The sequence below is a fragment of the Dama dama genome, chromosome X (assembly GCF_033118175.1).
Source record: "Dama dama isolate Ldn47 chromosome X, ASM3311817v1, whole genome shotgun sequence".
Classification (NCBI taxonomy): domain Eukaryota; kingdom Metazoa; phylum Chordata; class Mammalia; order Artiodactyla; family Cervidae; genus Dama; species Dama dama.
Genome location: NC_083714.1, coordinates 35,730,021 through 35,752,203, shown reverse-complemented (window position 1 = coordinate 35,752,203; position 22,183 = coordinate 35,730,021). Strand labels below are relative to the sequence as shown.

General features: G+C 42.9%; 1 pseudogene; it reads right to left on the bottom strand.

Moving 5' to 3' along the window:
- Window positions 1–20,450: 20,450 nt before the first annotated feature.
- On the bottom strand, window positions 20,451–21,400 carry LOC133051557 (aldo-keto reductase family 1 member B1-like; annotated as a pseudogene).
- Window positions 21,401–22,183: the final 783 nt, after the last annotated feature.

The following is a 22,183-nucleotide window of genomic DNA, read 5'->3' as shown; positions in this document are numbered from 1 at the left end:
GCTTTGAAGGCAGAGGTATTCAGTTCAGTTGCTCAGTTGTGTCCGACTCTTTGCAACCCCATGAACTGCAGCACGCCAGGCCTCCCTGTCCATCACCAACTCCCAGAGTTCACCCAAACTCATGTCCATCGAGTCGGTGATGCCATCTAACTATCTCATCCTTTGTCATCCTCTTCTCCTCCCTTCAATCTTTCCCAACATCAGGGTCTTTTCCAATGAGTCAGCTCTTCGCATCAGGTGCCCAAAATATTGGAGTTTCAGCTTCAACATCAGTCTCTCCAATGAACACCCAGGACTGATTTCCTTTAGGATGGACTGGTTGGATCTCCTTGCAGTCCAAGGGACTCTCAAGAGTCTTCTCCAACACCACAGTTCAAAAGTATCAATTTTTCGGTGCTAAGCTTTCTTTATAGTCCAATTCTCACATCCATACATGACTATTGGAAAAACCATAGCCTTGACTAGACGGACCTTTGTTGGTAATGTCTCTTGCTTTTTAGTATGCTGTCTAGGTTGCTCATAACTTTCGTTCCAAGGAGTAAGCATCTTTTAATTTCATGGCTGCAATCACCATCTGCAGTGATTTTGGAGCCCAGAAAAATAAAGTCAGCCACTGTTTCCACTGTTTCCCCATCTATCTGCCATGAAGTGATGGGACCAGATGCCATGATCTCAGTTTTCTGAATGTTGAGCTTCAAGCCAACTTTTTCACTCTCCTCTTTCACTTTCATCAAGAGGCTCTTTAGTTCTTCTTCCCTTTCTGCCATAAGGGTGGTGTCATCTGCATATCTGAGGTTATTGATATTTCTCCCAGCAATCTTGACTCCAGCTTGTGCTTCTTCCAGCCCAGCGTTTCTCATGATGTACTCTGCATATAAGTTAAATAAGCAGGGTGAGAATAGACAGCCTTGATGTACTCCTTTTCCTATTTGGAACTCGTCTGCTGTTCCATGTCCAGTTCTAACTGTTGCTTCCTGACCTGCATACAGGTTTCTCGAGAGGCAGGTCAGGTGGTCTGGTATTCCCATCTCTTTCAGAATTTTCCACAGTTTATTGTGATCCACACAGTCTAAGGCTCTGGCATAGTCAATAAAGCAGAAGTAGATGTTTTTCTGGAACTCTCTTGCTTTTTTGATGATTCAGCAGATGTTGGCAAGTTGATCTCTGGTTCCTCTGCCTTTTCTAAAACCAGCTTGAACATCTGGAAGTTCACGGTTCATGTATTGCTGAAGCCTGGCTTGGGGAATTTTGAGCATTACTTTACTAGCATATAAGTGCAATTGTGCGGTAATTTGAGCATTCTTTGGCATTGTCTTTCTTTGGGATTGGAGTGAAAACTGACCTTTTCCAGTCCTGTGGCCACTCCTGAGTTTTCCAAATTTGCTGGCATATTGAGTGCAGCACTTTAACAGCATCATCTTTTAGGATTTAAAATAGCTCAACTGGAATTCTTTCACCTCCACTAGCTTTGTTCATAGTGATGCTTCCTAAGGCCCATTTGACTTCACATTCCACGATGTCTGGCTCTAGGTGAATGATCACACCATTGTGATTATCTGGGTCATGAAGATCTTTTTTGTACAGTTCTTCTGTGTATTCTTGCCACCTCTTCTTCATATCTTCTGCTTCTGTTAGGTCCATAACATTTCTGTCCTTTATTGAGCCCATCTTTGCATGAAATTTTCCCTTGGTACCTCTAATTTTCTTGAAGAAATCTCTAGTCTTTCCTATGCTACTGTTTTCCTCTATTTATTTGCATTGATCGATGAGGAAGGCTTTCTTATCTCTCCTTGCTAGTCTTTGGAACTCTGCATTCAAATGGGTATATCTTTCCTTTTCTCCTTTGCTTTTCACAGAGATGAATAGGGCATTTTTTTTTTCAAGTTTGAGCAGAAACATACCTACAAAGGCCCTGACACCTAGGCCAAATGGCTTTGATTGGCCTGATGCGGTTGTTTCTCTTGTGGGCTTCCAAGCTGAGTGGATGTGGTGGCTATATCCATGGCTGCTCTGCCACAAGGAATACTGCGATCCAGTCTCTTGGGCTAGGCTGGATCTTTGCATTTAATTACAGCAACATACTAAAAATGGACAGGATTTTTACTTTGTTTATGTTAACCCATCCCATTCCTTTTGTTTCCTTCCTAGTTCTTTCCCCTGGAAGACACTTTTAGAAATCCACGTTCTCGGGATGATACCTAGGATGGTGAAGTCCAGAGATTAGTGATGGCTCATCTGTATTTGTCCCATTACTACTTATGACCTTTTTTTTTTTTAAATTGAAGTATAGTTGATCTCAATGTTGTGTTAGTTTCAGGCATTCAGTAAAGTGAGTCAGTTTCACATACATCTATAAGCTATTTTTTTTTCAGATTCTTTCCCCTTGTAGTTTATTACAAAATATTGAGTATAGTTCCCTGTGGGTCTATACAGTAGGTCTTCGTTGGTTATCTATTTTACATATATTGATAATAGTATGTATGTGGGCTTTTGGTTTTAATTATTTTTAGTTGTACTGTGTCTTCATTGCTGCATGTGGGCTTTGTCTAGTTGCAGCAAGTGGGGGCTACTCTTTTTTGTGGTGTGCAGGCTTCTCATTGTGGTGGCTTTTCTTGTTGCAGAGCACAGGCTCTAGAGCATGGGCTACAGTAGTTGCAGCTCACGGGCTCTAGAGCGCAGGCCCAATCGTTTTGGCACACAGGCTTAGTTGCTTTGTGGCATGTGGAATCTTCCTGGACCAGGGATTGAATCTGTGTCCCATGCATTAGCACTGTGCCTATCCACTGTACTACCAGGGAAGTCCAGGCCTTTGGTTTTGAACTACCTAATCTGGGTGAGGAAGCCAGGATCTATTGATGACTGCCAAGGGAGGAAGTCATAAGGTCCCGTGGTGGAGATTTTGGCCATGTTGATAACACTAATGATAGCTACTATTTACTGAATGCTTACATGGCACCAGACTATCTGCTAATCTGATCTTTCCAACAACTTTGTGAACTAGGTACCATTATTGTCCCCTTCTTTACAGAAGGAGAAACTGAAGGTCAGGGTCACTAAGTGACTTGCCCAAGTTTGTATAGCTAGTGAGCCTTGGGGCTTCTGAAGGTTGGTCAGGTTTGGGTTCTGAGTCCTAGTTTGGTCTTTTTAATTTACATAACAGCTTCATCCCCTTTTCTGAAAAATCGTATGCTAAAACCCCTACCTCACATAGTGGCTGTGAGGATAGAATTAGACAACATCCACCAAGTGTCTAATGAGCCTTGGCAGATAGTAAGTGCTTAGTAAATGGTGTATTCGTACATGTTAAGTCACTTCAGTCATGTCCAACTCTTTGCGACCCTATGGACTGTATCCCGCCAGGCTCCTTTGTCCATGGGATTCTCCAGGCAAGAATACTGGAGTGGGTTGCCATGCTCTCCTCCAGGGGATCTTCCGACCCAGGGATCGAAGCTGGGGCTCTTTCAGCTCCTGCATTCCAAGCAGATTCTGTACCGCTAAGCCACTGGAGAATAGCTGCTCTTATTAGGAACCCGATTCCCAGGTTTGGAGACCGAGTGCCACAGTGGTCTAGATGCTGAGTCACAAATAACGTGCTGGTTTCCCTGAGCTGCCAGAATGCACATCTGTTTATATCTCCTTCATCTGATCAAGCACGTCACATGCTCCAGTGCTAATGCGGGAATGTGTGCCAATTCTATTAGCTTGGGTAAATTGGGCGGGGAGCCCTGGACAATTTAAGGCATTCATGTGATATTCCTATTGGAATTTGTTGTGTGTTTGCGAATTGGTCCTACAAGAATGTTGTTTCTTCAGAAATCCAGTGGTTGATGCAAAAGACCCCAGGCTCTAAAGTGCATTCGGTGATTCTGATTGCAGGTGAGAAAATGTCGCCTGACATGGGACATGAATGCCTTTCCATATAATAAGTTTGGTCCCTTTGCTGGGCAGCTCCAGGCCTCCAGAGTATTCAGGCCTCTGTCTCACTCTATCAGGAAAAACACGTTCTGTGGCCCGTTTACCTGGTATGAAGGGGGAGAGCCTGTGCCTGGTATGTGAAGAAGAGGGTGTGGGACCCAGTGGGCAGTGGGAAGCCAGAGGAGAGGAGCAGGCCGGAGGAGGCCTGGGCTGCGTCTTGAGGATGAAGTGCCGCCTCTGTCTATTATGAGGGCGATTACATGAAGAATCCAGAGAATGACTTTGATTAAGGGTATAAAAGAAAAAAGAAAGAAAAAGCTGTTCTAGTCTGTTATCTAATAGCAGATGAACTCTTAAGGGCGTTCTGGACTGCATGTCTGTGTCCTCTCAAAGTTCATATGCTGAAGCCCTCACCCTCAGTATAAGATTCCTATTGGAATTTGTGAGTGGGGCCTTTGGGGCTAATTAGAAGGCACTTGTCACCAGATCTATGCACTACCACAGAGAGTAATGCAAATGTAGTACCTGGAGAACTGAGTGGAGACTCATGATCATGTTTTTTTTCCTTCAGCATTGAGACTTCACTTAACCAAAAACCTGGAAATGATACATGACACTGGGCAAAGCAGATTGAATCATTAAAACCTTCTATCACTGACCTCTCCTTCCTTCTTGCTTTCTCCTCCCAACTAATCAGATACATCTTTCTTTTGGAAAAAAAAATTATTTATTTGGGTGCACCAGGTCTTGGTTGTGGCACACGGGATATTTAGTTGTGGCAAGCGAACTCTTAGTTGTGGCATGTGGGATCTAGTTCCCTGACCAGGAATTGAACCTGGGCCCCCTGCATTGAGAGTCTTAGCCACTGGGCCACCAGGGAAGTCCCCACTTCCCCTATTGCCAAGTCAAACACTTGAGCCTGTCTCTTGCACATTTATACTCCTCACCTCACCAATGAACTGCAGTTCATTCATTTTTTTTCATTCCATACATTGGGCGCCTACTCCCATGTGGCAGGTGCTGGGTGAGGTGCTGAGGACAGGCCTGTGAAGCAGTCACGTGTCCTCCCAGACCCACTGCTGTCATCAAGCTCTTCTGCTTCCTGTCCTTCACTCCTGCCACTGCCTCTCTACACACGCCTGCTCTGCTATGGAAACATCTTCTCTTCTCATCTCTGCCAATGTACGCTTCTCACCACCTCTAAAAATCCTATTAAAATGCAGACTTCCCACACGTGCCCCACACGTTGAAATAGCAAGCAGGAGCCCAGGAGGGTCCGCTTTGCACAGAAGGCTGGAAGATCTGTAGTCTGACACCATCTGTCTAGAGCCTTTGTGTGTGAGCAAAAGAGAAAACTTCCAAAGACTTCACATGTGCCGATTGATTTCATAAAGAGTCATACTGTAGGGATGAGAAACCCAGTTGCCGGCTAGAACAATCCCTGAAGGTGAGAGACATAAAATCAAGCAGAATTTTCGTTATCATGAATTTTCTGTGTGTGTCTTTGGTGGAGTGGGGGGTGGGGACTTCCTCTGTGTATGCAGGTTACATTGATTAACCAAAACTTTAGCCGTCTTTGGTATGCCCTATTACTGGCATGAATTGCTTTGGAATAAGTGGATAGGTCTTATCAATAGAATCACATTTAGACTCAGTGATACAAATGTAAATCTGAGATGAGAACCACAGCCTATGATATCCATTCAGCTAATTATGTACTGAGTAGCTACTCTCTGTCAGCCAAGCCTGTCTCTAACTTATGTGGGGCCCCGGGCAAATGTACAAAGGGAGTCCCGCATACTATATGGCTGGAGACTTTCAAGTTAAGCTAACAGTGTTTCATAAAATGTGTTCTGTCCTCCTACTTTGACAAATAAAGCAGATCTTTGTAATGATCTGGAAGTTCAGGTTCAAATTTAAAATTCTTAGGGGACTTGCCTGGAGGTCCAGTGGTTAAGACTCTGCTTCCAATGCAGGAGGCACAAGTTTGATCCCTGGATGGGGAACTAAGATACCATATGCCGAGGGTGGCACGGCCAATAAAATTAGATAAAATTCTTGGATTCTTCAGCATTTCATGCCAAACATGACAGCACAGATGGATCAGTTGTGGGTCCCCAGTCCCCAACTTGATCTTCTGATTCCCTTTCTTCCATCGCCTGTTATGAATTTTCTCATTCATGTTTTTTGATGATCATTTATATAATTCTTTAAAAATGCTTTTAATTTTGAAATAAGTTCAGACTTAAATGCAGAAACCTTTCAAAGAGCTCCTGTATATTCTTCACTTGGGTTTCATTCTTTTAAAAATAGCTATATAGTATTCCACTATAAAGACTTTATTTATTTTTTTTATAAAGACTTTAAAAAGCATTTACCTCTAATTTCCCCATAACACTTAAAGCTTTTACATTTCTTTTCTGTATTCTGTTACAGAAATTTAAGCAAAATATATACTTTGTGATTTATATTATTCATTGAGTTAAAAAATACAGTCATACTTCAGATTTACATTTTACCAGTGCCTTTTCAATCTGTGGTCCGTAATTTCCAATTGCCTGATTTTCAGAAACAGCTATCACTCCTTACATTTCTAATCAAATTTTCTTATTGAAATTCCTTTCATTCCTCCCAGATTCCTGAAGCCAGTCTGTTTTCTGCCCCTTTGCAATGTAGGAGAAAATATCCGAGTTCTCCCAAGCCTGCTTCTGCTCAGCTGGGGCACTTAGAGTCAGTCTAGATTCAGGGCTTCACGAGCCTCTGTCCAACTGAGCTGACAGCAGGACTGAAAGTTGAGCTAAAACGACCTACAACTTCTGAATCGGTAATGGGCTGTGTTTATAAGCATCCATTGATGAGTGATCCACCGACACACCCATAAACACACACACACTCAGGGAGACAGAACATGAGCTAATAAGGCCTGCAGGGCACATCTTTGCTTCAGGTAGCTTTAATGCAAAAATGGATTAGCCACAGATGCTTAATCAGAAGATGCAATGAATGGTAAGCCATTTAACCGAGGGGTTTCTGTCTGTGTTTTGAGCATGTCCCACACTTGCCTTTCCCACCCCAACTCTTCATTGTAGTACTCAGCATGCACCATGGAAGTTTGCTCCATTTCCCAGAAGACCACGGGGTTCACAAGTTAATGCTTTGGCCCATTGACTGCTCATAGCTGCATGTCACCAGAACAGGGTTAACCCATAGGATACTTTCTCCTTCAGGACCACGTGACTATCTTGCTGAAAATCTACTCGTTTCTGGCCTGTTGTTTTGTAAACTGGCACCCAACATAACAGGTGCTGAAAACACAACTAGTCCTCGCTACACACTTCTTCCTTCATGAAGGCAAAATATATAGACGAACAAGAAGGCAGGAGAGACTGTCAGTCTTTTGGAAATCCCTTCCACTCCATCATTCTAAGATTCACTCATGGTTTTCCAGTCCAACAGAATCTCCAGCTTTTTGTACATTTAATCCATATGTTTCTGATGCATGTAGGTTTAAATTACTACAAGGTGGATTTAGAAAAGCAACTCATTGTCAAAGATCCCTCAGGATCCATCTATTTAATTCCACACCAGATGTTTCATTTTCCCAGTAGGAAATAGACTTTGAACCTGGAAAGTTCACATTCTGTTTTCTACTCATCTCTACACTGTGAGAGAATTTTCAAATTGGTCAAGTGAGCCTCTTCTCTCCCAGGGCAATGGAGCACGGTTTACACTGTGTGGGCTGTCAGTGGACTTGTGTTGTGTGGCAGGAAATCTGCTCGGCTTCGAATTCTCCTACATAGTCAGAATGACCTGTGGGAAGTCACACCTTTTGGGGCCCTTTGTTTCCCCCATCAGGAGACAATCACGCCTTGACTACAATATCAGATGATAGAAAAGAGATGTTCAGAATGTTGAGTTGGCTGAAAGAAAGAAAATTACATACTCCCCAAGTGGCCTGCCATCACAGTAATTTGACTTTTTAATTCCATGCAGTGAGTTAGGACCTATGAGATTGAGCCTTAAATTTGATTGTGTCCCATGTGTTCATATAGACTTCTATGGTATTAGAAGAATCCTTAGAGACACCATCTATCCCAACTGCCTACGTGGCCAATAAGATTTTTAGAAGCATCCTAACAGATTGACACAAGGCCTGCACTTGAATGCTATCTTCCCAGGAGGTTTAGTACTGTCTGACCAGTCTGTTCTTTGTTGAAACCACTTGGTCATTAGCAATATCCTTCTTAAATTAAGCTGGAATTCATGTATGTGTGTGATTTCTGCCCTTGCTCCTCACTGGTTGCTCTGGAGTCACAAAGATTAAGCCTTTGCTTTCATCCACAAGATGGCTCTTCTGAGAGTGAAGACAGCTTTCATCATGTCTCCCCTGCTCCAGAGAAGTTATTTTCCTTAGCATCCAATTCTACCCCCATCCCAGAAGCTCTTGCTTAGAGGATAAAGGTAAGATTTCAGGGATCTTGGGCTTCCCAGGTGTCTCAGTTGTAAAGAATCTGCCTGTAATACAGGAGATACAGGAGACTTGGGTTTGATCCCTGGGTTGGGAAGATCCCTTGGAGTAGGAAATGGCAAACCACTCCAGTATTCTTGCCTGGAGAATCCCCATAGACAGAGGAGCCTGGCGGGCTACAGTCCATGGGGTCGCAAAGAGTTGGACATGACTGAGCACCTGAGCACACAGCAGGGACCTTGACCATGTTCCCTGATCCCCCCAGGAGGAGCTCTGGGATCTCATCCAAACAAGCCTTCATGTCCAGTCCTGAGCCAAGGGGATCAGAAGTTGAGATGCCCAACAGACCCTCCTTCAGCTCTCCCTCAAGTACCCTGAAGGGCCAGGAGGATATTGTGGTAACGACTTGCTGTCTGTTTTTATAAATAAAGTTTTTTTGGAACACAGCCACACCTTTTTTTTTTTTTTTTTTTTTACATTGTGCCTATTGGCGCTTTGAGCTATGATGGCAGTTGAATTGTTAAGACAGAGACCCTCTGGTCTTGAAAGCCTTGACTTTTTACTATTTGGCCCTTAACAGAAAAACTTTGCTGACCTCTGCTTTAGACCATAACTGACAATTCCACAGGTTATGTGAAAAATCTTGATCTTAAACATGTAATACAGTGACTTTGCTGAAATAAAGGCAAGCAAAAAAATTTTATGGAATAAATACAAGTTAATTCTCCAATTATGTATGTCCTTAAGTTATTACTCATCCAAATATTGTTGACCCATCAAAAGAACACCCAGTTATGCACAATCGTAATTAAATTCAGTCCTCTTTGATATTGTGCTGACTTTCAAAAGTATAAAAGCCATCACTTGACACATTTTCATTGCTTTTGTTATTATAAATTATAGTTGTCAAAGTAAGAGATAGAACAATTTTAATAGTTTGCTGCCTTGACTTATAATTTAAAATTTTTAGACATGTGATATATGGGCCTTTGTTTGTATTCTTTGCTTGTATTCTTGGTCCCCCAAATGTCAGGGGAGCACACAGAGGCTTTGCAATTATATCAAAAATTAGGTGTCAGGAGCCATTTTTTAGTGTATTGGGGCCTTGTGTTCTGAGCAAAGGCTCTGAGAGGTTCTGCCCGCACCTTATGAGTACAGTCAAGCCTACCCTCTGCAGCCACTCCAGGGCACTGAGAGAGAAGCCAGTAGAGTAAAATGTTTCCAGAGTTCATCCATACTTTAACATATATATCAGTACTTCATCCCTTTCTAAGGCAGAATAATATTCCATAGTGTGAATAGATCACATTTTGTTTATCTTTTCATCTGTTGATGGAGATGAGTTCCTTCTACCCTTTGGCTATTGTGAATAATGTTTTGATGAACACAGGTGCACAAATAACTGGTCAAGGTTCTGCTTTCAATTCTCTTGGGTGTATGTATACCTCAGAGTGGAACTGCTGGCTCACAGAGTAACACTATATTAAATCTTTTGCAAAACCACCATGCTGTTTCCCACAGAGGTTGCACCATTTTACATTTTCACCAAGGGTCAAGGAGATGGCTTTGACTAGTCCTGGAAGGAGAGCTGACACTACCCAAGTCACATGTGTCTAGAAAAGGTACTAGCTGGTACTGGTTTTACAGCCAGTTCTCCTTGTTTTGTCTTTATGCTCTTTATAAATCTTGCTGAAAATTAAATGCCCTTTCTCCTTTTATATTTTTATCTAAAATATTTATCTATTTGGCTGCACTAGGCAGCCTCTTAGTTGTGGCATATGGGATATAGTTCCCTGACCAGAGATTGAACTTGGGCCCCCTGCCTTGATAACACGGAGTCTTAGCCCCTGGACCACCAGGGAAGTCCCGTGCTCCACTTTTTAAAAGCAAGTCTTAGCATGGCAGCCCCACCTTAGAAGTCTCACAAACCTCATAAGACTTTAGGGTACCCCCATGGCACCGAGAAAGGAGATCCACCTCTCCAGCTCCACTTGCCCTACTTGGTAGACTTGGACTCCAGGAAGGGGCAGGCCCTGGGTTTGCTCAGCCTTTTGCCTGGCTCCCCTTTGGCCCTGGCACCGTCGGCACCTGAATGAGCCTCTCTCAGGGCCTGGAGCAAAGCCTTCCCAGCCAAGTGTAGCCAGGCTGCCCGAGACAACACCTCCTCCAGCTTTCTGGCCTCCTAATATGCTTTGCATTAAAACACCCATTTTGGCTTTGCCTTTGAGTCAGTTCTCAGGGGAGTAATAAAAGATGAACCCCTAACATGTGGCCCATGGAGACGTAGTGGACTGAGAAATGACTACAGTTCATTCAATTCAAGCCCTTTTAGCATTTTCCCCACACCCCAGCGTTGCCTCCAGTGTTGTGTGTCCCTCCTCAGAGGGACACCTTGGAGGTTCAAGCTCCTCTGTGATCTGGAGGTGCAATTCCAGCAGACACCTTCCCCTCTCTGGGTCTCAGTTTCCCTATCTGCTGAACAAAGAGGGTATCTGTGAGGAGCACTTCCAACTCTAAATATCATTCAGTGTTTAATATTCAGACAGAGCCTGATTTCAACCAATACATTGGTCATCCACTCTGTGCAATAGAATGGTGGACAATACTTTGGAAGATATTTTCTTTCCTGGGTGAAATGGTATGACATACATGTCTTTCATAATGATATCAATCTCACCTCTTCCAAAACAATTACACCCTTAAATATGTTGTAGGAGAAGGTTTTCTTTGCAGAATCTTAGTGTGACTTTTTCTGAGGCAGAACATTGTGTTGAGGTTGGTGGGGGGAGTGGGAAATGGGGGTGGGAAATGCTGGAGTGATTAACCAGATAATGAACCCCGTCTGCTTTTAATCAGCCCCTTCCTGTTCTCCCAGACCTCTAAACTTTTAATATTAATGGAAACAGATTTGAATTCTGGAAAGAGCTATTCTGGAAAATAATTGGATATTTACTAGGTGAAAAGTGAAATTGCACAGGCATTTCATAGGCTTTGGTATTTGACAGGTGCCATTTTTCTTTCCAATGTGTTGCATACCTCTGTTTTATAAACCAATATGGATAGTGGCATAAAAAGATTACAGGTTTACATGGTGGTAAGGCCTGGGAATATGTTCAGGGTGGGGAGTGGGTGGGCAGAGAGAGAGAACTTCAGCTGGGGACAAGGCTGAAACGCCTGCATTAGTAGGGCAGAATTATTTGAAGGCGAAGAGTGATATGTCTTTAAAAGAGCCAGAGCCATGCTTAGCAATGGAGGTTGCACCCAGAGAAAGAGAGAGATTTTACTTATGGAACTTACTTATAGAAGCCTGACTCCTTCCAGGAAGGTAATGCCTCCCTTGGCTTCAAAAAGGACTGTGTAGGACTTCACTGGTGGACCAGTGGTTAAGACTCTGCACTTCCACTGCAAGGGGCACAGGTTCCATCCTTGGTCAGGGTATCGAAGATCCCACCCCTTCAAAAAAACAAAACAATACAAAACACAAAGGACTCTGTAGTTAGAGGGAGCGGGAAAGCACTGGAAGGGAATGGGGAACTTTCCTTAAAACAAAGTGCAGACCCATCCAGGGTTGCAGGCAAGCAGAACAAGGCAGATCTGCTGGGAAGGAAAGGAGGACTGCTGCAAGGGAGTGACTCAGTCCCCTTGGGGTCTTTCCCTTAAAGGCCTCAGACTTCAATTGTCACTGCTGTGTGTCATGGACCCCAACTTTTCCCTCCTGCTTTGGCCCTCGTGTGGACACAAGGCCTATTGGGGTAATTCCTCTAGGTAGAGTTGAATCTGGTAGACACTTTTGAAAGTTATTTTTCTCTAGGGGAGGGAGAGAACCAAAAGGAAACACTTTACAAAGAATACAGTTCAGTTCAGTTGCTCAGTCATGTCCGACTCTTTGCAACTCCATGAATCGTAGCACACCAGGCCTCCCTGTCCATCACCAACTCCCAGAGTTTACTCAAACTCGTGCCCATCGAGTCGGTGATGCCATCCAGCCATCTCATCCTCTGTTATCCCCTTCTCCTCCTGCCCCCAATCCCTCCCAGCATCAGGGTCTTTTCCAGTGGGTCAGCTCTTCACTTGACGTGGCCAACGTACTGGAGTTTCAGCTTCAGCATCAGTCCTTCCAATCAACACCCAGGACTGATCTCCTCTAGGATGGACTGGTTGGATCTCCTTGCAGTCCAAGGGACTCTCAAGAGTCTTCTCCAACACCACAGTTCAAAAGCATCAATTTTTCGGCGCTCAGCTTTCTTCACAGTCCAACTCTCACATCCATACATGACCACTGGAAAAACCATAGCCTTGACCAGACGGACCTTTGTTGGCAAAGTAATATCTCTGCTTTTTAATATGGAAAGAATACAAGCAGTCCTCAAAACAGGCTTCCCAGTAGATATTTTCCTGAGGCAGCCAGGTGGCGCTAGTGGTAAAAGAACCCGCCTACTGATGCAGGAGACATAGGAGAGGCAGGTTTGATCCCTGGGTAGGGAAAATTCCCTGGAGGAGGAAATGGCAACCCACTCCAGTATTCACCATCATTCACTCACAGTCCCAGATAGCTGGTTTATTTTGATGAGAGTCTTGACGTTCTGGGGCCTCATCAGCTTCATGTTAGTCTTCACACGGCAATTGCCATCTTATTTCCACCTGGGAGGTATGTACACCCAGTCATCTTTTCTGTTTTGGTCAAAAAGTGAACAGGCTTTTTCTCAAATCCTTTTTTTTTTTTTGTTCTCCCTGAAGTCACTGGTTCTGGTCTACAAGCTAAAAGATGCTCCTTTGTTTAGCATCAATTGGAGAGATGAGGTGGGTCTTTTATCTAGGAGCGTAATGTTGGTCACAGGGGAGGCTGGCAGGGAAGTCTGGACTGCTCAAGGCATATGGAACAATGGAGCCTTACACCTAGTAACAAAGTAGCATATTTAGGTTTCAAAGGACAGGGAATGGCTTTGCAGGACTTTATTCATGTCCTTTAAGGAAGACACTCCAGGAGCATCACGGAATTTTCTCAATCATATAAAAAACTTTCTTCTGTGAAGGAGTCTTGGATGGATGGTCATATGTGCCATTCAGCCTTTCAAATTTGTTTAGGTGATTGCTTGAAGCAAAATATTAGAAGTTTTAGCTTCTGCAAGTTCATGAATAATAGAGTGTACTTTCAGCACATCATGAAAATGAGGCCTTTTATTTATTTATTTATTTTTTGATAGGAAGTGGATTTTTTTTTTCTACTTCGCAACATTGCAGTGGGTTTTGTCATATATTGACATGAATCAGCCATGGAGTTACATGTATTCCCCATCCTGATCCCCCCTCCCACCTCCCCCCCCCCCATTCCCCTGGGTCCTCCCAGTGCACCTGGCCCGAGCACCTGTCTCATGCATCCCACCTGGGCCGGTGGTCTGTTTCACCATAGATAATATACATGCTGTTCTCTCGAAACATCCCACCCTCGCCTTCTCCCACAGAGTCCAAAAGTCTCTTCTGTACTTCTGTGTCTCTTTTTCTGTTTTGCATATAGGATTATCATTACCATCTTTCTAAATTCCATATATATGTGTTAGTATGCTGTAATGATCTTTATCTTTCTGGCTTACTTCACTCTGTATAATGGGCTCCAGTTTCATCCATCTCATTAGAACTGATTCAAATGAATTCTTTTTAACGGCTGAGTAATATTCCATGGTGTATATGTACCACAGCTTCCTTATCCATTCGTCTGCTGATGGGCATCTATGTTGCTTCCATGTCCTGGCTATTATAAATAGTGCTGCGAGAAAATGAGGCCTTTTAGACCAATTTTCTTGCAGATGAGGAAACTGAGGCCAGTATAGGAGAAAGAACTTGTCAACGTCACTCCATAAGTCACTAACAGAGCCAGGACGAGCTGAGTGCCAGGGCAGTGCATTGCCAGGGAAAACTTTGGGGAGCCAAATTAAGGCAATAGAATTAAGCTACCCGGCTCACACAGAGATCCAACCCAGGACCAAGGACAACTTAATATTGCCTTCTAATCCAAGATTCTAAAGGAACTGGTACAGGAGCCCGAGCAAGAAAAGATCCCTTCATTCCCACCAGGATCAGTCCCATCACCTGGTTTCCCTGGTTGAAGCTAAAAACTAGTCCATGGTGGAAAATTCCTGTTACTTACTCTCCCAATTACTGCTTCCACTCTGCTAAACTTATACCAGACACTGTGTTTGTTCCATAAAATTCACAGAAGGTATGTCTGGAGTGAATTAGATGGCAGAAGAAAAGGAGAGGGGAAGAGGGAGAGGATGGACTTTCTTGAATCCATGGGCCAGCTCAGCTCAGCTGTAAGCAATACGGCTTGTGTTTTGCTTGGGCTCTACATCCTGGGGACTTCTCATCTTCAACAGATTACCCAGAGAGACTTGCTGTTGACCAGACACCCTCCAAGGACCACCTCCCCTAGTCTGCAACTTTCTTGTTCTGCCAAAGCCCCTTTGAAGTTACCACCGCCCATTTTATACAGTTAACCTATGTGCTAAGGATTCACTTTGTGGACCATCTATGGCAATTATTTTTATTACAGTGAAATGTGCATAACATAAAATTAACCATTTTAACATGAACAATTCAGTGGCAGTTAGTACCATCATGATGTTTTGTAACTACTACCTCTCAGTTCAGTTCAGTTCAGTCACTCAGTTTTGTCTGACTCTGCGACCCCATGGACTGCAGCACACCAGGCCTCCCTGTCCTTCACCAACTCCTGGAATTTGCTCAAACTCATGTCCATCAAGTCAGTGATGCCATCCAACCATCTCATCCTCTGTCGTCCCCTTCTCCTCCTGCCTTCAATCTTTCCCAGCATCAGGGTCTTTTCCAATGAGTCAGTTCTTTGCATCAGGTGGTCAAAGTGTTGGAGCTTCAGCATCAGCATCAGCTTCAACTACTACCTCTATCTAGTTACAAAACATTTTTGTCACCCCAAAAGAAAATTCCCTAACCATTAAGTAATAAGTCCCCATTCCCTTCTTCCCTCAGACCCTGGCAAATATGAATCTTCAATTCTTGCTCTATTGATTTACCTATCCTGGAGATTTTATATAAGTGGAATCACATAATATGTGACCTTTGGTGTCTGCCTTCTTTGATGTAGTATAATGTCTTCAAGGTACATCAAAGTTGTAGCATACATCAGCCCTTCATTCCCTTTTATGGCTGAACAATATTTCACTGTTTGGATATACCACAATTTGTTTATCTAGTCATCCATTGATGAACCTTTGAGCTATTTCCACCTTTTGGTTATTGCAAATAGCAGTTTATGAATACATGTGTGTATATTTGTTTAAGTAGCTGTTTTCAATTTTGGGGGTATAAATCTAAGAGTGGAATTGCTTGGTCATATGGTAATTCTGCGTTTAACTTTTTGAGGTACTGTGTAGTAAAATTTTAATATCTTTCTGTCTTCTCCTGACCACTTTCTGGGCTCCATGGCCATATTCTCCCACTCCACAGCTGGTGGATGTCAGGGGATATTCATTGGTTTTAAAATTAATCTATTTAATAAAAAATTAACCAAATATAACTTTTCAAGTAAATTTTACTGCAAATTCATCATAAGATGCTTTCAAAATCAAACAGGAAATTATTTTTGGATTGTAGAACAGCATTATCAACAAAAACTTTTCTCACTGTCCAGGATGGTAGCCGTTAGGCACATGTGACTCTTGAGTACTTGACATGATGTGACTAGTGAGCCTAAGGCACTGAATTTTAAATTTAATTTATTTTTTAAATTTAAAATTTAAATAGCCACATGTGCCTAGTGGCTACTATAGTTATAAGCTGCATCCCTCATCTTCTATAGTAGAGCAAAACCCCAAGTAGTAGTTATTTTTCACATTAGTGAAGGGAGATAGCCTTGGATATGCTTTTTAAAAATATTTAGTTATTTATTTGACTGTGCTGGGTCTTAGTCATGGCACCAGGATCTTCAGCTGTGGCATGTGGGATCTAGTTCCTTCACCAGGAATCAAACCTGGGCCTCCTGAATTGGGAGCATGGATTTTAGCCACTGAACCACCAAGGAAGTCCCTAAATCTATTTTTCTTTATAGATATCAAGCATAAGTACTCAATGCTGGTAAGGTTAGCACTAAAATGGTATTTTTTAACAGTGCTGGTGGCAGTGTAAATTTCTTTCAACTAAAATTCATTTATTCATACATCCATTCATTTATTCATATTCAGTAAATGTTTTGGTTGGATGCTTCCATGTGTCAGGCACCATAATATGCACTGGAGGACACAGAGATGACCAAAAACATTATCCCTCCCCGCAAAAGCTCGAAGTCAAGCAGCCAGGTAAACACAAAATTGCAATACAATGTGATGAAGGATCTTACATATGTTTTTTTCACTTAATCCTTGCAATAGCCCTAATAGTGAATTAGGTATGATTTCTCTATTTTACAGACAATGAAGCTATGACTTCGAGAAGTTAATAAATTGAGAAATGTTGCACTGTGAATGCTGTAATTGAGATATATACAAGGTCTACTTCTTGTACAAATAAGGGAGTAATTCATTATGCTTGCAGTGGAAGAAGGGAAATTTTGAGCTGAATTTTGAAGGATGAGCAAGAGATATGCCCAACAACAATCCACTTGGTTCTATGTCTTTAAGTTTTTTTCCACATAATCTGACTCAGTAACTCTATTTAGGAGAACTTATCTCACAGAAATATCCAAAAGTAAGGAGAAAAACCCTATATGAAAAGGGTGTACATGTCTCTGTTATTTATAATAGTGAATGATTGCTCTGGGTCTTCCCAGTGCACCAGGCCCGAGCACTTGTCAAAAACCACTACAATATTGTAAAGTAATTAGCCTCCAACTAATAAAAATAAATGGAAAAAAAATAAAATTAAATCAATGTAACAAAAAAAATAGTGAATGATTGGAAACCATCTACATGCTTAACAATGAGAGGATAGTTAAATAGATTACAGTCCCTCTACTCTATGGAACATTGATGCTACCAATGAAAAAAATTTAAATGATAATTAAAAAGACTATGTAGCAATATCAAAATTACTTATGGTATGATGTCAAGAGATAAAAGCCAGATACCACACTGTGTATTCATTATGAATACAATTATGGAGACCATGATTACATATGAACAGAGCTACAATGGACACACACACACACACACACACACACACACACACAGAGTTGCTATCAGGCTGTGGGGATCAGGATAAGGTTACTTTTCTTTATTTTTCAAAGTGTTATTTAATGTTATTTTATCTTTTACTACAAAATAAGGGGACATTTTAAAAGAGACATCAAGCCTGGTTTTAATGTGACTTTTACTTGTTCCAAATAGTCATTTTCACTGGAAAATTTTGAGATTCCTTTGAAAATAGATCAAATATGGAAAATATTGTGTCTTAGCCAACTCAGACTTAGTCTCCAGGCAAGGCAATGAAAAAATAAGTTGAGAATTGTTTTTTTTTTGCACATGTTTTAGTGGTCTTGATTTTATCGTGATGCACAACAGAAATCACATTGCTGTCAAATATTTGCTGATGTTTATGAGGCCATGGATTTTGAATAAGAGAGCTAATGAGCGACAGTCATTCCATTTTCAAAATGCCTCTCTCCTGGGACTGAAGTTGGGTTCTAAGTGTATTTCTTTTTATTTTATGTGATGACATTAATATAAATCCAAGTCTCAATTTGGTAATGGGCTGCTGCTGACAGACAAATGTGGAAGAGGGAAGGAAGTCTTTGTTGTTCTTAAGTTGTTGGGATGAGATAGCTGTACAAATATAACCTCAAGAATGCTGTCACCTTGGTGTGATGCAGGGTAAGCCCTGGAGGCACAATTTCCGTTTACTAGCGGGACTGTCTCAAGTCTGAGATAAGCAGTACAGAGGTACTATTTTTATACAGGGTTTATTTCTCCTCCAACAAGTAAGGTCGACTATGAGACCCAGCATGACATAGTGGCTAAGGGTTACACAGACCGAGACTTAAATCTTGGCACCTCCATTGGTTGGCTATGTGATCTATGTTTCGGTCTTCTCATCTATAAACAGAGAACAGTAATAGAGGCACTTTATCGAGTTGTTCTGAGGATTATCTGAGACAATACCTAGTGCTTAGCCTAGAATCTGACATTAAGCTGATAGCTTAATAAATGATAGCTGCCATTATTAACATGCGTATGATTCTGTGCTAAGTAATAGGTCGTTTACTTGTCTTTTTCCTTTACTACATTATAAATTACTTGACATCAGGGGCTCTGTGTGACTTGTTCACCATCATATCCCCTGTCCCTAGCACACAGTTTAGGACTCCATAGATGCTCAAGAAAAAGTTGTGAATGTTTCATATTCTTTTATGAGCTGGTTCGTCAGATGTGGCCACAAGAGGAGACAGAGGAGAGACTTGGGGAAGCAGAGTTTATAATACTCACAGGTGCTAGACACAGGAGGCTCAGCACACCCCATAGGGCTACTGGGAAAGACACCAGAGTGGTCAGGAGGCAGGAGATAGGAGAGAGGGGAAGGTGGAGGCCTTGGCCTTCATGTTGGAATTTCTGGGGTGGGGGAGGGGTGCTGGTGGGGAGAGTTGGGGGAAGGTAAGGCTGGGCAGAGGACTTTCAGAGGGGCTGCTGAGCTAGTTTGAATACTTCGGTGGGCTTTGGGCTATAGGGGTGGTCCCTACCTGTCTGGCACCTGGCCCGGGGGTGATTAAGGCAGAGGAATATTGTCTCCTAGGATGTAAGGGCCAGACAGAGATACCACTTTGGATTGGTTAGTTTGAAGATCAAAGACATAATCCCAGCTGGGTTCTTTCTATCTCTAAGAATGGCTAGCCCCAGAAAGGGCTGTCTCTCCCCAGCCAGAAAAGTTTTTTAAGATGTCAAAACATCATAGCATACAAGAAATTTAAAATATTTACAATACAGTGGAATTAACTTAATGACTGCCTAGTGAATTTTGGAAATACCAGAAAGCATGAGATGTAGCCCATGCTCTTCAGGAGTATACAGACATTGTGGGTGGGGGCAGAGGGTGCAGGGAGATGTGGACAGGCAGCTAGGGGTTTCAGGGAATAGGAACTCATCTTAAAACTGGAAAAACGCAGGGGACAAGGGTCCAACCCCTGCTCAGGGAACTAAAATCTTGCATGCTGCATGGTGTGGCCAAGATAGAACAGAAAAACAAGTTTTTTAATACTAGTTCCACTTACTGGCTATGTGGCCTTTGGAATGTCAGTCAACCTTTCTGAACCTCAGTTTCCTCAAACTTAAAAATGGGAAGAATAATAATAATGATAATAATAATAAAGTGCTCAAAGTGAATGTCTGTGATGTAAATTTATGTGATAAGTATATACGAATTTATGTGGTAAGTGTATACTTTGTAAACTGAAAAACAGTATACAGAACTAAAGAGGTGTTATTATTCTAAGTATATACTATGCTAGGAATGATAAGTTTCAGACATGTGGGCTTTATTCTCTATAAGAGGTATGAAGTGTTAGTCGCTCAGTTGTGTCCGACTCTGTTACCCCGTGGACTGTAGCTTGCCAGGCTCCTCTGTCCATGAAATTCTCCAGGCAAGAATATTGGAGTGGGTAGTCATTCCCTTCTCGAGGGGATCTTCCCAACCCAGGAATCGAACCCTGGTCTCCTGCATTGCAGGCAGATTCTTTTTTTTTTTTTTTCAAACACATAAGAGCACTTTTTATTTGAGGCAAAGAAAAGTCTAGCTGAAAGGATTACAGTTCCAAGCAATCAAAACCCCACTGTTAGAGGCACTATTCTGATTTTGTAAATTCAATTTAGAAAAGAGTATTTGGGTTGCATGTTCCCCAGTTCCCCAGACTAGAAGGGCAAAAGAAAACTGAAAAGACTTCTACTAATCTACTGATTCTGCTCTTTGGACTCCCGACACCAGACTGGCCAAGCCCTTGCTGACCCACCACTGAGGGACACGGGCCAAATTACGCTACACATAAGAGAAGTGAGGTGGGAGACGGCAGGTCACCTGGGCAAAGGCAGGCACCTGCAGCTTCAAAACTCCTTCAAAACTCCTCGTGCAAGGGGTAATCCCTGTGGGAGGCACGGCTCACCAAGGCACAGGCCCTCCAGGCCCTGTTGTAGCTGAGCAAGGTGTTCATATCCTCCTCGTCCAGTTCAAAGTCAAAGACCTGGAAGTTCTCAGCAATGTGTTCAGGCGTCACTGACTTGGGGATCACGATCAGGTTCCTCTGCATAGGGAATAGGATCAGCACCTGGGCTGTGGTTTTATTGTGCTTGTCTGCAATCGCTTTGATCCTGGGGTCCTCCAATATGGAAGGGTCCTCAGGCTTGGCCCAGGGCCTGTCGGGAGAGCCGAGGGGACTATAGGCGGTCACCACAATGCCTTTGGAGTTGCAGTACTGGATTAACTTCTCCTGAGTGAGGTATGGGTGGCACTCGATCTAGTTAACCGCCGGCTTGTATTTTAAGCCAGGTTTGTTTAAGATCTTCTCCACCTGGAGATGGTTGAAGTTGGAGACACCAATAGCTTTCACCAGCCCTTCATCCACCAGCTCTTCCATGGCTGTCCAGGTATCCACGAAATCTTTCTCACTGGGAATCACGTTGCCGTCCTCATCCAATGGGAAGAAGTCTTTCCCAGGCTTGAAGCCCATGGGCCAGTGGATGAGGTAGAGGTCCAGGTAGTCCAGCTTCAGGTCGCTGAGCGTCTTCTGGCAGGCACCTTTCACCAGGTCCTTGTCGTGATACGTGCACCAAGCTTGCTGACGATGAAGAGGTCCTCACGCTTCACCATCTTCTCCTGCAGCTTTGCCTGGAGGGCCAAACCCACCTCATTCGCATTCTGGTACACGTGGGCACAGTCAATGTGACAGTACCCAAGGTCAATCGCCACCTTCACAGCCTCCGTCACTTTGCCTGGAGGGGACTTTCAGGTGCCCAGCCCCAAGATGGGCATCTTGGCACCGATGTAGAGCATGATGTGGTTGGCCATGACTGCTTGAGCTCCGCTGACCGGGATCAGAGAACCGTGCCAGGCAGATTCTATACCAACTGAGCCACCAGGGAAGCCCTTTCAGCCCCTGAACTATGGTAGAAACACCAAACTGATTTACCTGGAGGGTTAGATGGGCAAGTGGATGCATAGATAGGCACAGAAGAGTTAGTTCCAATATTGATTTGATTAATGAGCAAAGGAAAAGCACAAAGCATATGTGTTGTGCGTGTGTGTATATGTGTGTGTGTGTGTATGAGCCTTCCTTAAGTAGAAGCTTCAGAGCTTTGAACCCAATTAGTGATCTGTCATTGTTGTTGGAGTCACTAGATTGGCACCTTGGATTTGGCACCAAGAGGAGCACATCAAATGGTTCGCCAGTTCATGGCACCATAGAATCCTAAGCTGTGATAGAAACTATTTTTCTGATATGTTCAGAGAAGAACAAAATATAATGGTTATATGCAAATCAGTCTCTATTTGAGCATAACAGTTTAAAATGCTTGATTCTGTGGGGGAGGAAAAATAATTTTCTCTTTACCCTTCTAGATTCTTGGCTGGCACCCCCGTAATAAAAGATGGATTAACAGGAGAAAAACAAACAGAAGTTTAATAACATGTATACTTTTTGTCTACATGAGAGAGAGCCAGAAATCTGAATAACTTCCCCCAACGGCCCCAGCTATCACCTTAAAAATTGTCTCCAACTAAGGCAAAAGATTGGGGGTGGGGGAAAGGCCAGCATTGGGAGGTGACCAAGAAAGCACAGTAAACAGGGTAAGA